Source organism: Engraulis encrasicolus, chromosome 20 (genome assembly GCF_034702125.1).
Source record: "Engraulis encrasicolus isolate BLACKSEA-1 chromosome 20, IST_EnEncr_1.0, whole genome shotgun sequence".
NCBI lineage: Eukaryota > Metazoa > Chordata > Actinopteri > Clupeiformes > Engraulidae > Engraulis > Engraulis encrasicolus.
Window position 1 is genome coordinate 40,556,248 of NC_085876.1, and position 9,883 is coordinate 40,566,130.

The window sequence follows — 9,883 nt, forward strand, 5'->3', positions numbered from 1 at the left end:
GGTATTGGTAAGCAAGAAGCCTGTAGGAAATCATACTATGCCAAGCATGCTTCGCCAAGAAATTTTTGATTAAAACGCTCTTAATTTGTGAATTTTGAGCATGCTCTAGCGACCAAGGACACTGCAAATAAACTACCAACCACCCTCTTTCCTCCGGGATGCTGTTGGAGTGTTGGTGGTTGAAGGGTTGAAGTAACGCAAGTTGGAACTTAGATGTATCAAAAATATATGGCCATTTTTATTCTCACCACGAAAGAAAGAAAACGTGCACGAGGGCACCAGACAATAATCATAAACTGAAGATGAATCAAACGTGAAAATTACGCACAATTGCACTACAGTGGTTCCAAACAGCGATACTCGATACAAACTCTGCTTACTCTAGTTTACAGCAGGTTTTACATGACACATTTTGAAGACAGCTTCTGCCAGTAATCACAGCTGCTTCTCTGTTCCTAACTCTTCCAAACCCCAACTAACACTGGGATTTAGTACACCCTTCAATACGGGCAAACAATTATTCAATCAACATCTCAATTGGTCCACACATCTAGACCGTCTCAGAATCAGCTGCAGGTTAACGCAATGCAATTAACTTAACAAAAACACAAAAACAGTTGCCCTCTGCATATATCCCACAACCCAAGACCAGACACAAAATATGAATCTGCAACATGAAAATTAAATACATTTAAACATCCCCTCAAACCATCTTCTCCCCAAAGTCACAGATGGAAATTGTCCTGCTGAAACGGTGCGTGCTTCCGCCTCACAGTGAGACCTTGATTGACGTGCGTGCAGGCCAGTGCGAGTGTGTGGATGCGTGTGTGCGTATGTGTGCTCCGCGATGCACATTGAAGAAAGTTCAGTTTAACATAACAATGTCCCACCAGTGCACGAAATATTAAAAACATTTTAGGAGCTGGCTTGCCAGTGTAGCCTAGTGGTGAGAAGGTGGAAGAATTCTCCTTCTCACATTCCCCTGGCCTGTTCTAACAGCAGGGTGCTGCTTATTGATGTTGGCCTGTGCTAGCCGGTGGAATGTTCTAGATCTGAGCGATGCCGAGAGAGTCCCCACCAGGGGCAAAATTTCATGTCTGTTTCTACTTAAAAGTCTTTGGAAGCTGTTTTTTGTTGTCAGCACCCTAGTCCTGGGGTGCATTTCTGGAAAGCGTAGTTGTTAGCAGATAACAACTTCGGTAGTTGCCAATGGGAATTTGCAAATTGCATTGCAACCAACAAAGTTGCTAACATAGTTCACATAGTTAGCAGCTACGATTTCCAGAAATGCACCCCACTCCTGACTTGATCAGTCAGGATAACTAGTCATCCTGGTGCTTAGGCACATTACATTATAACACACATAGCAAATGCTTTCACCCACCACTGCAATTCACAATTTTGTCCATGGAGCAATGTGGGTTTAGGTGCAGCCATGGTATAGTGGTCAGGGAGGTGGACTTCAGATCAGAGGTTTGCAGGTTCGAATCCCACCCTTACCCTTACCCGTTCTCCCTACACCTCCATCCATGGCTGAAGTGCCCATGAGCAAGGCACCTAACCCCACATTGCCCCAGGGACTATATACCCTGTGTCTTAATAGCTGTAAGTCACTTTAGATAAAAGCGTCAGCTAAGTGTAATGTAATGTATTGTAAAAAGTTGCCTTGCTCATGGGACACGTCAGCCATGACTGAAGGTGTAGGGAGGGATACCACACATGTTCCTCACAATGGCCAGGGAGGTGGTGGATTTGTGATGCGTCGATCAGAGTAATAAAAGCACATTGGGATGACTCAGAGGTGCAGATTTACATTTTATAGGCTAAACAAAAACCGTTAAAATGAGCTTTGAAAACAGCTGATTTACATTTCTGAATCAACAGAAACTAACAGAAAATAAGCAGCCTGAAGGGATGTAAATGTAACAGGGCGCACCTGCTTGGTGACGCTCCTGTTTGATTGACAGCCGTAGGCGGGCTGAAGTCGTTAAATACCTGGATAGGTTAATTCCTCTTGCTGGCGCTTCCGCTCACTGCCAGGCCGCGCCGTGGACACTGGTCGTAGCCTACTGTTCGAGGTCGAATTGAATAAAGAGCATTGGGTTGAACGTCAAAGTTCGCCCTGCTGTGTGCAGTTAAGCTGCATGAGTGGCGCTGTAAACCAGCCCGTGGTAAGTTATGGATTTAGCTATACTATCGATTCACGCATTCCCTTACTTGGCGACACTGGTGCGTAATTGGAAACCTTGTGTTTTTAAACAGTTCCTGGTAGCGAGAATCGCCGTGGCGTGGTGGCTCCCTGGTGATGGTTCTGAACTATATGCCCGCCAGTACATTCCAAGCTATCACATCTGTGATCTTCGACCAGTGATCAGCGGTGCGCGATGCGTCCTTCCGTCAGCTGCTGTTTTGATTGAGAGAAGATTCAGCCCGTTTTGTTTTGTTTTGTTTTATTTGAGTTACATGTGGTCTACTTTATGTTTGTTTCGTCGTGCTTGCGCTGTGTTTACGGTGGGTGGCTGTTGTTGCAACTCCGCCTCCCCCCCCCTGCACGGTGCGCTTGTGCGCCGGCGCGCGCTCTCCGGCCCAATTAACCGCTGAATAGTATCCAGTGGCAGCACGAAACCCCATGGACTGACCCGTGTGCTGTGCCTAATATTTAACTTTCCCCTTGTGTGCTGTGTATTGCATGTTTATTCATAGACGTGTAGTGTGTGCCTTTTGATTTCATTTGTGACTTTATTTTAAGTGTGATTTGCGTTGCTTTAATTCTCTTGTCATCTGGGGATCATCGGTTGCCTACTGGTTCCTGTAAAGCCTATCTGCGGCTAGGAGTGTGTGTGTCGTCTGTGTGAATGTGAACCCTTTTTAATGTTGCCTCTTTGTACAGTGTTGCATTTGTGGAGATGTATATAGCTTGGTCCAATATGTAATTAATAAAAACTATTGTAATTGGGATCCTCGTCTCTTGTGCCTGTACCACGAACCTGTGAGCCTTTCTAAGGTAAATTTTGGTGGTAGATTACTGTCTACCCCTGGCGTAGTCGCTACATAATTCCAAGTTGGTAATCATTTACAAATATTTAAAAGTCCACTCTGCTACATTAAGTTCAAATCTAAGGATGTTTAGTTCAAAGGACTTTTCATAGGTCTTTGCGGTAGACGGAACGTCCTCGACGAATCATCACATGTCTTATACGAATGATCCCACGTTTCATACGAATGGTCCCCTCGGAAGAATGCATTCGACGAAAAGACCTGTACCCCTGGATTGGTCATAGGGCATACAGGGCATTTGCCCGGTGGACTGTTGATGATTTTGGCCTGGTCCTCCCCTCAATGTAGTGGTATCAGTCCTCATGCCACTACAGCTGACCTCTCTGAGACAGATTTACATATTACATGTGGGTGTTGTGGCCAAAATTGCTTGTATATGACTAAAAAATGTCACAGGTTCCATTGACTCCCTCAATGCCTGGTGGACCGGTCTTCGCTGAAAATGCCCGGCTTAAAGGGACACTGTGCAGGAAATGGTCAAAAAAGTACTGCAACTATGCTGCTCATTGAAACTGGGCTGCCTATTGCCAAATTTGATCTTTTCATGAAAGTTTACTAAGTAATAAACAAATATGTCCTATGATCCAAGTAGAGTCCTTTTTGCAGCTAAAAGTGGCTATTTTTGGAAATTCAAAATGGCGGACCATGGAGAAGATCCCCCTTTTCATGTTAGACTAGAAGCATTTCCAGAAAAAGGCCCTTTATAAGGGTGTTAGAAGTATTTTTTAGTAAAAGATGGGAAGCTAGTTTTCTAACACAATTAAAGTACCCTGAATTCAGCTAGCCAGATTCCCAAGCAAAAAACAAAATGGCCGCCAAAATTCTTGATTTTGGGCAGAATATGTTAGAAAGTACCACTTCTCCATGGAAATAAATGTGCAATGCTCACATGTTTGCATTTAACATGTATTCCTGCACTTACACAAAGGTAAAATGTCATGGCAAAAAGATAAAAAATTATAAAAAACTATAATTATGCCTTTTTAATAATGTGATATCCTCGTAAACTGGCACTCAATAGCAATAGTCTCTGTAAAAGCACATCATCATACACGATTGTCATTCAATAAGATTTGGAAAGAAGAAGAGAGAGAAAGAAGATAGTAACACTAAAAGACTAAATATTAGGATATGAATGTCCATCTCTATGGGAGCACACACTCAGCTGTACGATTAGCTGCAATCACGCCAAAGGTCCAATCATTATTCATTTTACTGCTGAAAATGATCCAGGACCATTGTTTATATATTGCTCACAGTGATCCAGGACCATTGTTCAATTACCGCTCACAGTGATCCAGGACCATTGTTCATTTTACCGAACACAGCGATCCTGGACCATTGTTCATTTTACTGCTCATCTTTTATAGTGATCCAGGACCTCTGTTTATTTCAACAGTTTATGTATTGTTAACAGTGATCCTGCATCATTATTCATTTTACTGCTGAAAGTGATCCATGAGCATTGTTTATAAACTGCTCACAGTGATCCAGGACCATTGTTTATTTTACCAGTTGATGTACTGTTCACAGTGATCCTGGATCATTATTCATTTTACTGCTGAAAGTTATCCAGGAACTTTGTTCATTTTACCGCACACAGCGATCCTGGAACTTTGTTCATTTTACTGCTCACCGTTTATAGTGACCCAGGAGCTTTTTTTATTTTAACGGTTTATGTATTGTTCACAATGATCCTGGATCATTCATTTTACTGCTGAAAGTGATCCTGGATCATTAATGTTACTGCTGAAAGTGATCCAGGAACATTGTTTATGTACTGCTCACAGTGATCCAGGACCATTGTTATTTACTGCTCACTGTGATCCGACCATTGTTCTTTTTACTGCTGAAAGTGATTCAGGAACATTGTTTATATACTGCTCACGGTGATCCAGGACCGCCGGTGAGTCAGTTCTGTGCCGCTAATTATGAGGGGCCCCTTTAAGCCAAAAGTGCCCAGGCCCTATTTCTCTAATTATGAGGGGCCCCTTTAAGCCAAAAGTGCCCAGGCCCTATTGCTCCCCCAGTCCAGCCCTGCTCAAAAGGCAATCATGCTGGATGCAGCTCACATGACCTTGTATGTAGTACCTACCCTCGTATCCAACTTTGGGTCTGGGTGTAAATTAAAGGTTTAGTGAGTGGGAGAAGGATGTATAGTTCAGACTAGTAGTCACATAGAATGAAATATTCAAGGTCACTCCCTGGATATCACTTTTTCCCGGGGGGGGGGGCATTTCCCGGGGGGGCGTGTTTACCTGTGGCTTTCAGAACCCACCAGGTGAACACAGATTACTATAATTGTGGACACACACAGACACAGATACAAACACAAGCATGCAAACACACACACGCATGCACGCATATGCACACACACACACACCACACACCCCAAACGAGGAGCCCCATATTCCATCAAAGCAGCTGAAAGGCAGCTTGATTAAACTCAAAGCATGCACCTTAATGCCCCAAGCCATAGGCGATCAAGTACTTGATAATCCATCACTTGCTGAAACACACTCCAGTATTGAGGAAGATATTTAGAGATTCATACTATGCTTCTCCTCAGCACTTCTTTAGTTGAAGAAATATATAGACTCACTTGCTGACACACCACACTGAGAGCGTTTGTGGATGTTGCATTGAAACGTATATCTCTTCTGACTGCACCTTAAACAAATAGCTTCTATTAAGTAAGGGGAATGGGAGACTGTAATAAGCACGCTGGGTTGGGGGGCTACACATTTGTTCAGAATTGGCCTTTATAGACGGCTGGCTGCGAGTGATTCATCACCGCTGCTTCACACAGCAATACGCCGGCAATAACTCAGATTTAATTAGATACGTGTCAAGATTTTTTTCCTGCAGAGAGAGCAAACGTGTCAGTCCGCCCTCTCAGGCCCCCGTTGCGCACGACGAGCATCCGTCTTTTTCCTTTTTTTCCATCAGGTCGATGCGATGTGATGCGTTGCATGCATGCTTGCGCACGCCACGGTCGTGGTATCACAAGGCCGTTGACAGCTTTGGCTGAGTCCGGTACAAAGTCATCTAATACCCCCCCACGCCCTCTCAATACATACAAAGTTACGAAGACCCAATTCTGGGCTTCCTTTTTCCCCCTCTGCCTGGGACAACTTACCCCTTTGCCCCCTCCCCCCCTCCATGTCTGCTTCCCTGCGTGTCGACACAGAGAGACAGGGATAATGGCAAAGCCGGCAGTTAATAATGAATCTTCAAAGACCATTAATATTCCATGCCGCCTCTCATAGCCGTCCATATTACACACTACAACCCTGGGTGATGATTCATTGCCCAAGCATATGCATGAGGTATCATCATCTCAGTGCGCTATGCATAAGTACTCATCATCATCAGGCTGCAAATGTGGTATTAACCAAATGGCTGTCTGCAAGGCCGCTGACAGCTTTGGCCAGGCCCAGGACAAAGCCAGCCAAACAGCCCCCCCCCTACTCAGGGGTGCATTTCTGGAAAGCATAGTTGCTATGTGAGCTACTTTGTTGGTTGCAATGCAGTTTCCCATTGGCAACTACCAGGGCTGCTGCTAGGCATAAGCAGAGTAAGCAGAGCGCGTATATTAGGGCCTCAACCACTTTGTCCCCAAAATTGGGGCCTCCTAAATTGAGATTGACTAAAAAATGGATTGTTATTATTATTATTTAATTATGAGGGGGGCCTCCTGACCAGTTATGCTTAGGGCCTTCAAAACCTTAGCAGCGGCCCTGGCAACTAACGAAGTTGCTAACTGCTAACAACTACGCTTTCCAGAAATGCACTCCAGTACATTTAGTGTAATGGGGACCCAATTCTGGGCTCCCCTTTTTCCCTACACAGGGACAAATGACCCCTTTGTCCCACCCCTCATGTCAGTTTCCCTGGCCTGGCCGTGGGTGAGCCTGTGGCAATACGGGCTTATAAGAGCAAGAGCCGAGGTGATTAGACCTCTGTGAAAATAAATGGAATGGCCTAATGCCACAGGCTGAGGCATACACATTCATCACATACAGGGGTGCCAACAGGGGGGCGGGGACAAAGGGGACAGTTGTCCCATGCCCAGGGAGACAGCATTACATTGTATCTATTGGGCAGGGGGGCCCTTTCAGATGACTTTGTCCGGGGCCCGGCCGAAGCTGTCAGCGGCCCTGATCACATACATACATTACAGTGCGTATGTCTGCCCAGAAACAATTGAAGCTCCAAGAAAAATCGCAGGACTATCATTTGCAACCATGCTAGTCTTTAGCCTTTTGTAAAAACGAATTTAATTTTCACTTGCCTTTGATTAATTTTGTAGTTATTATGTTTTAGATGTTTTATGGTCTTATGGTTGTTTTTGTAAGGCTCTATGGATTTTTTTTGCTTATAATTTTACGGATAATGTTTCATGGATTATTTATGGTTTTATGGACTTTGCCTGTTTTTTGTTGATTTCTTGTAGCCCCTTAATGCATGCCGTACCTCCAGTGGCGCGCTGTAATAGCCATTGAATGTATAAGTAGTACCATAGTACTACAATACAAGGACATAACAGAGGGCCTTTAGTAATGCACTACGACTTGGTCATTGCCATTCTGGTAACAACTAATGTATAACTCCGTGTCCCAACGGGTCAAGCACATTGAATGAACTATGTATGATAATGTGCCATACAAATAAAATGGTTGATTGATCGCTTTTGGCCCCCAAGGTGGCACTTTTGTGAAGATGATCTTACTCTAACAGAAATAGGCACTTAAAAAAGAAAATTGAACAAAAACACCGAATTACACTCAAGCACCTTTTTGCTGCAAAGATATAATGAAACCTTTTTTAAGTAGGCTATTACCTTTAGAGTGCTTTTATAGTGTGCAGAATATGGGGCTCCTCATTTGAGGTGTGTGTGTGTGTGTGTGTGTGTGTGTGTGTGTGTGTGTGTGTGTGTGTGTGCGTGTGTGCGTGTGTGTGTGTGTGTGTGTGTGCGTGTGTGCGTGTGTGTGTGTGTGTGTGTGTGTGTGTGTGTGTGTGCGTGCGCGCGCCTGTGTGCATACTTGCGTATGTGTATGTGTGTACAGCTAGACTGATGACCAATGTTAGGGACTGATGCATGAACATTCATCACCAGCAGTGTGTACATTAAGCTTCACATTTGAAGCATCGAGAAAAATCAGAGACCCATCATTTACCAAAAAGACAGTCTCCATGTCTCTGCTGGCTGCTCTTTATAGTGTCATGAAATGGAGTTCCCTTCTGTTTTGGGCCCGAAGTGCACTTTTTTTTTACCTCCGCCAAGGTTATGTTTTCGGTCGCATTGGTTTGTTTGTTTGTTTGTTTGTCAGCAGGATACCTGTAACTCAAAAAGTTATGAACGGATTATTTATTTATTTATTAAATATATATTTACGGCTTTCATGCCTTTATTTGATAGGACAGTCTGAGATGGTGACAGGAAGTGAGTGGGACAAAGAGACGGGGTGGGACCGGGGTCCCCGTGGGTGGGCATGCAAGGCCAAATGTGGGGGGCTTAGCGTGCTGCGCCACAGTGCCCCCCATTATGTAGGGATTCTGATGGAACTTTGTGAACTTGTTGGAAATGACCAAAGGAAGTTTTGGTGGTGATCATGATAACGATCCAGACCCAGGAATTTTCCTTGACTTCTTCGCCATTGCGGGATAGGGCGATTTTTTTTACATTCCAGTTTCTAATTCCACAAAAAGAAGGCAGACAGACATTAAAAAATAGGCTGTAATATAGGCTAGTCAACAGTTCTATCAAACAGCTTCCTTGGCGGAGGTCTGCGCTCCCTGTGTGCATTTCTAGTTTTGCTTTGTTTTCATCGGAATAAAATGAAAACCTTGAAGGGATCAGCTTATGTTGAAAGGTGTGTGTGTGTGTGTGTGTGTGTGTGTGTGTGTGTGTGTGTGTGTGTGTGTGTGTGTGTGTGTGTGTGTGTGTGTGTGTGTGTGTGTGTGTGTGTGTGTGTGTGTGTGTGTGTGTGCGTGTGTGTCTGGAAATGGGCAAGACAGAAAGAGTCTTTCCAACTTTCCGTGAATATGGTTTGAATCAGGAGTACACAAACATCTTGTGTTTTCTTTTAACTCCTTTGTGTCGATCAACTCGCAGATGGCCCTTCTTACTCTTGAAACCTTGAGACGAACAGACTGAACTATATCGGAACAATATTGAACAATATTGCTATGGCATTACAGAGAGTAACACATTAAGACTCGGTCATTACCAGTGTGATAACAACCATCTTATGATAGAGGCCCTGCATTAAAGGGTTAACCCATTGACGCCTAAGGCACCTGCGAAAAGGGTGCTGAATGCCTGAGCCTATAAAATCCTAAATATCTCAGCCTCTGAAGCACGTAAAAACATGCAGTAAGTTGCATTTAAACACTAAGACCATTACCTTTCAGTAGAATATGTTCATTCATCTCAAACAAACAAGGATTTTTTTAAATAAAGTTGTCTCAAATCTCATGAGCCTGAATGCAGCTCCAGGCACCAGGGCCAATGTTGCGCAACACAACATCCAGCATGAATGGGTAATGTACAGCGCTTTCCTGGAAGTAGACAAACATGCTACCGTCTTGTGTTTTCTTTTAACCATCTTCCAGGAAACCAATACATACATACTGTATGATCATCCATGTAGGCTACACCATCCATGCTTTTATGTTTGTTCCCAGTAACCACAGTCAGTCAGTGGGAGGTGGGGAAGGGAACGGTTGGGTGACGTGACATTGTCCATGTCAACCACAGCATGTGCTGAGAGTATTATTATTTTTTAATGATTGTTTAGTATTTCAATCAATCAACTGGTCT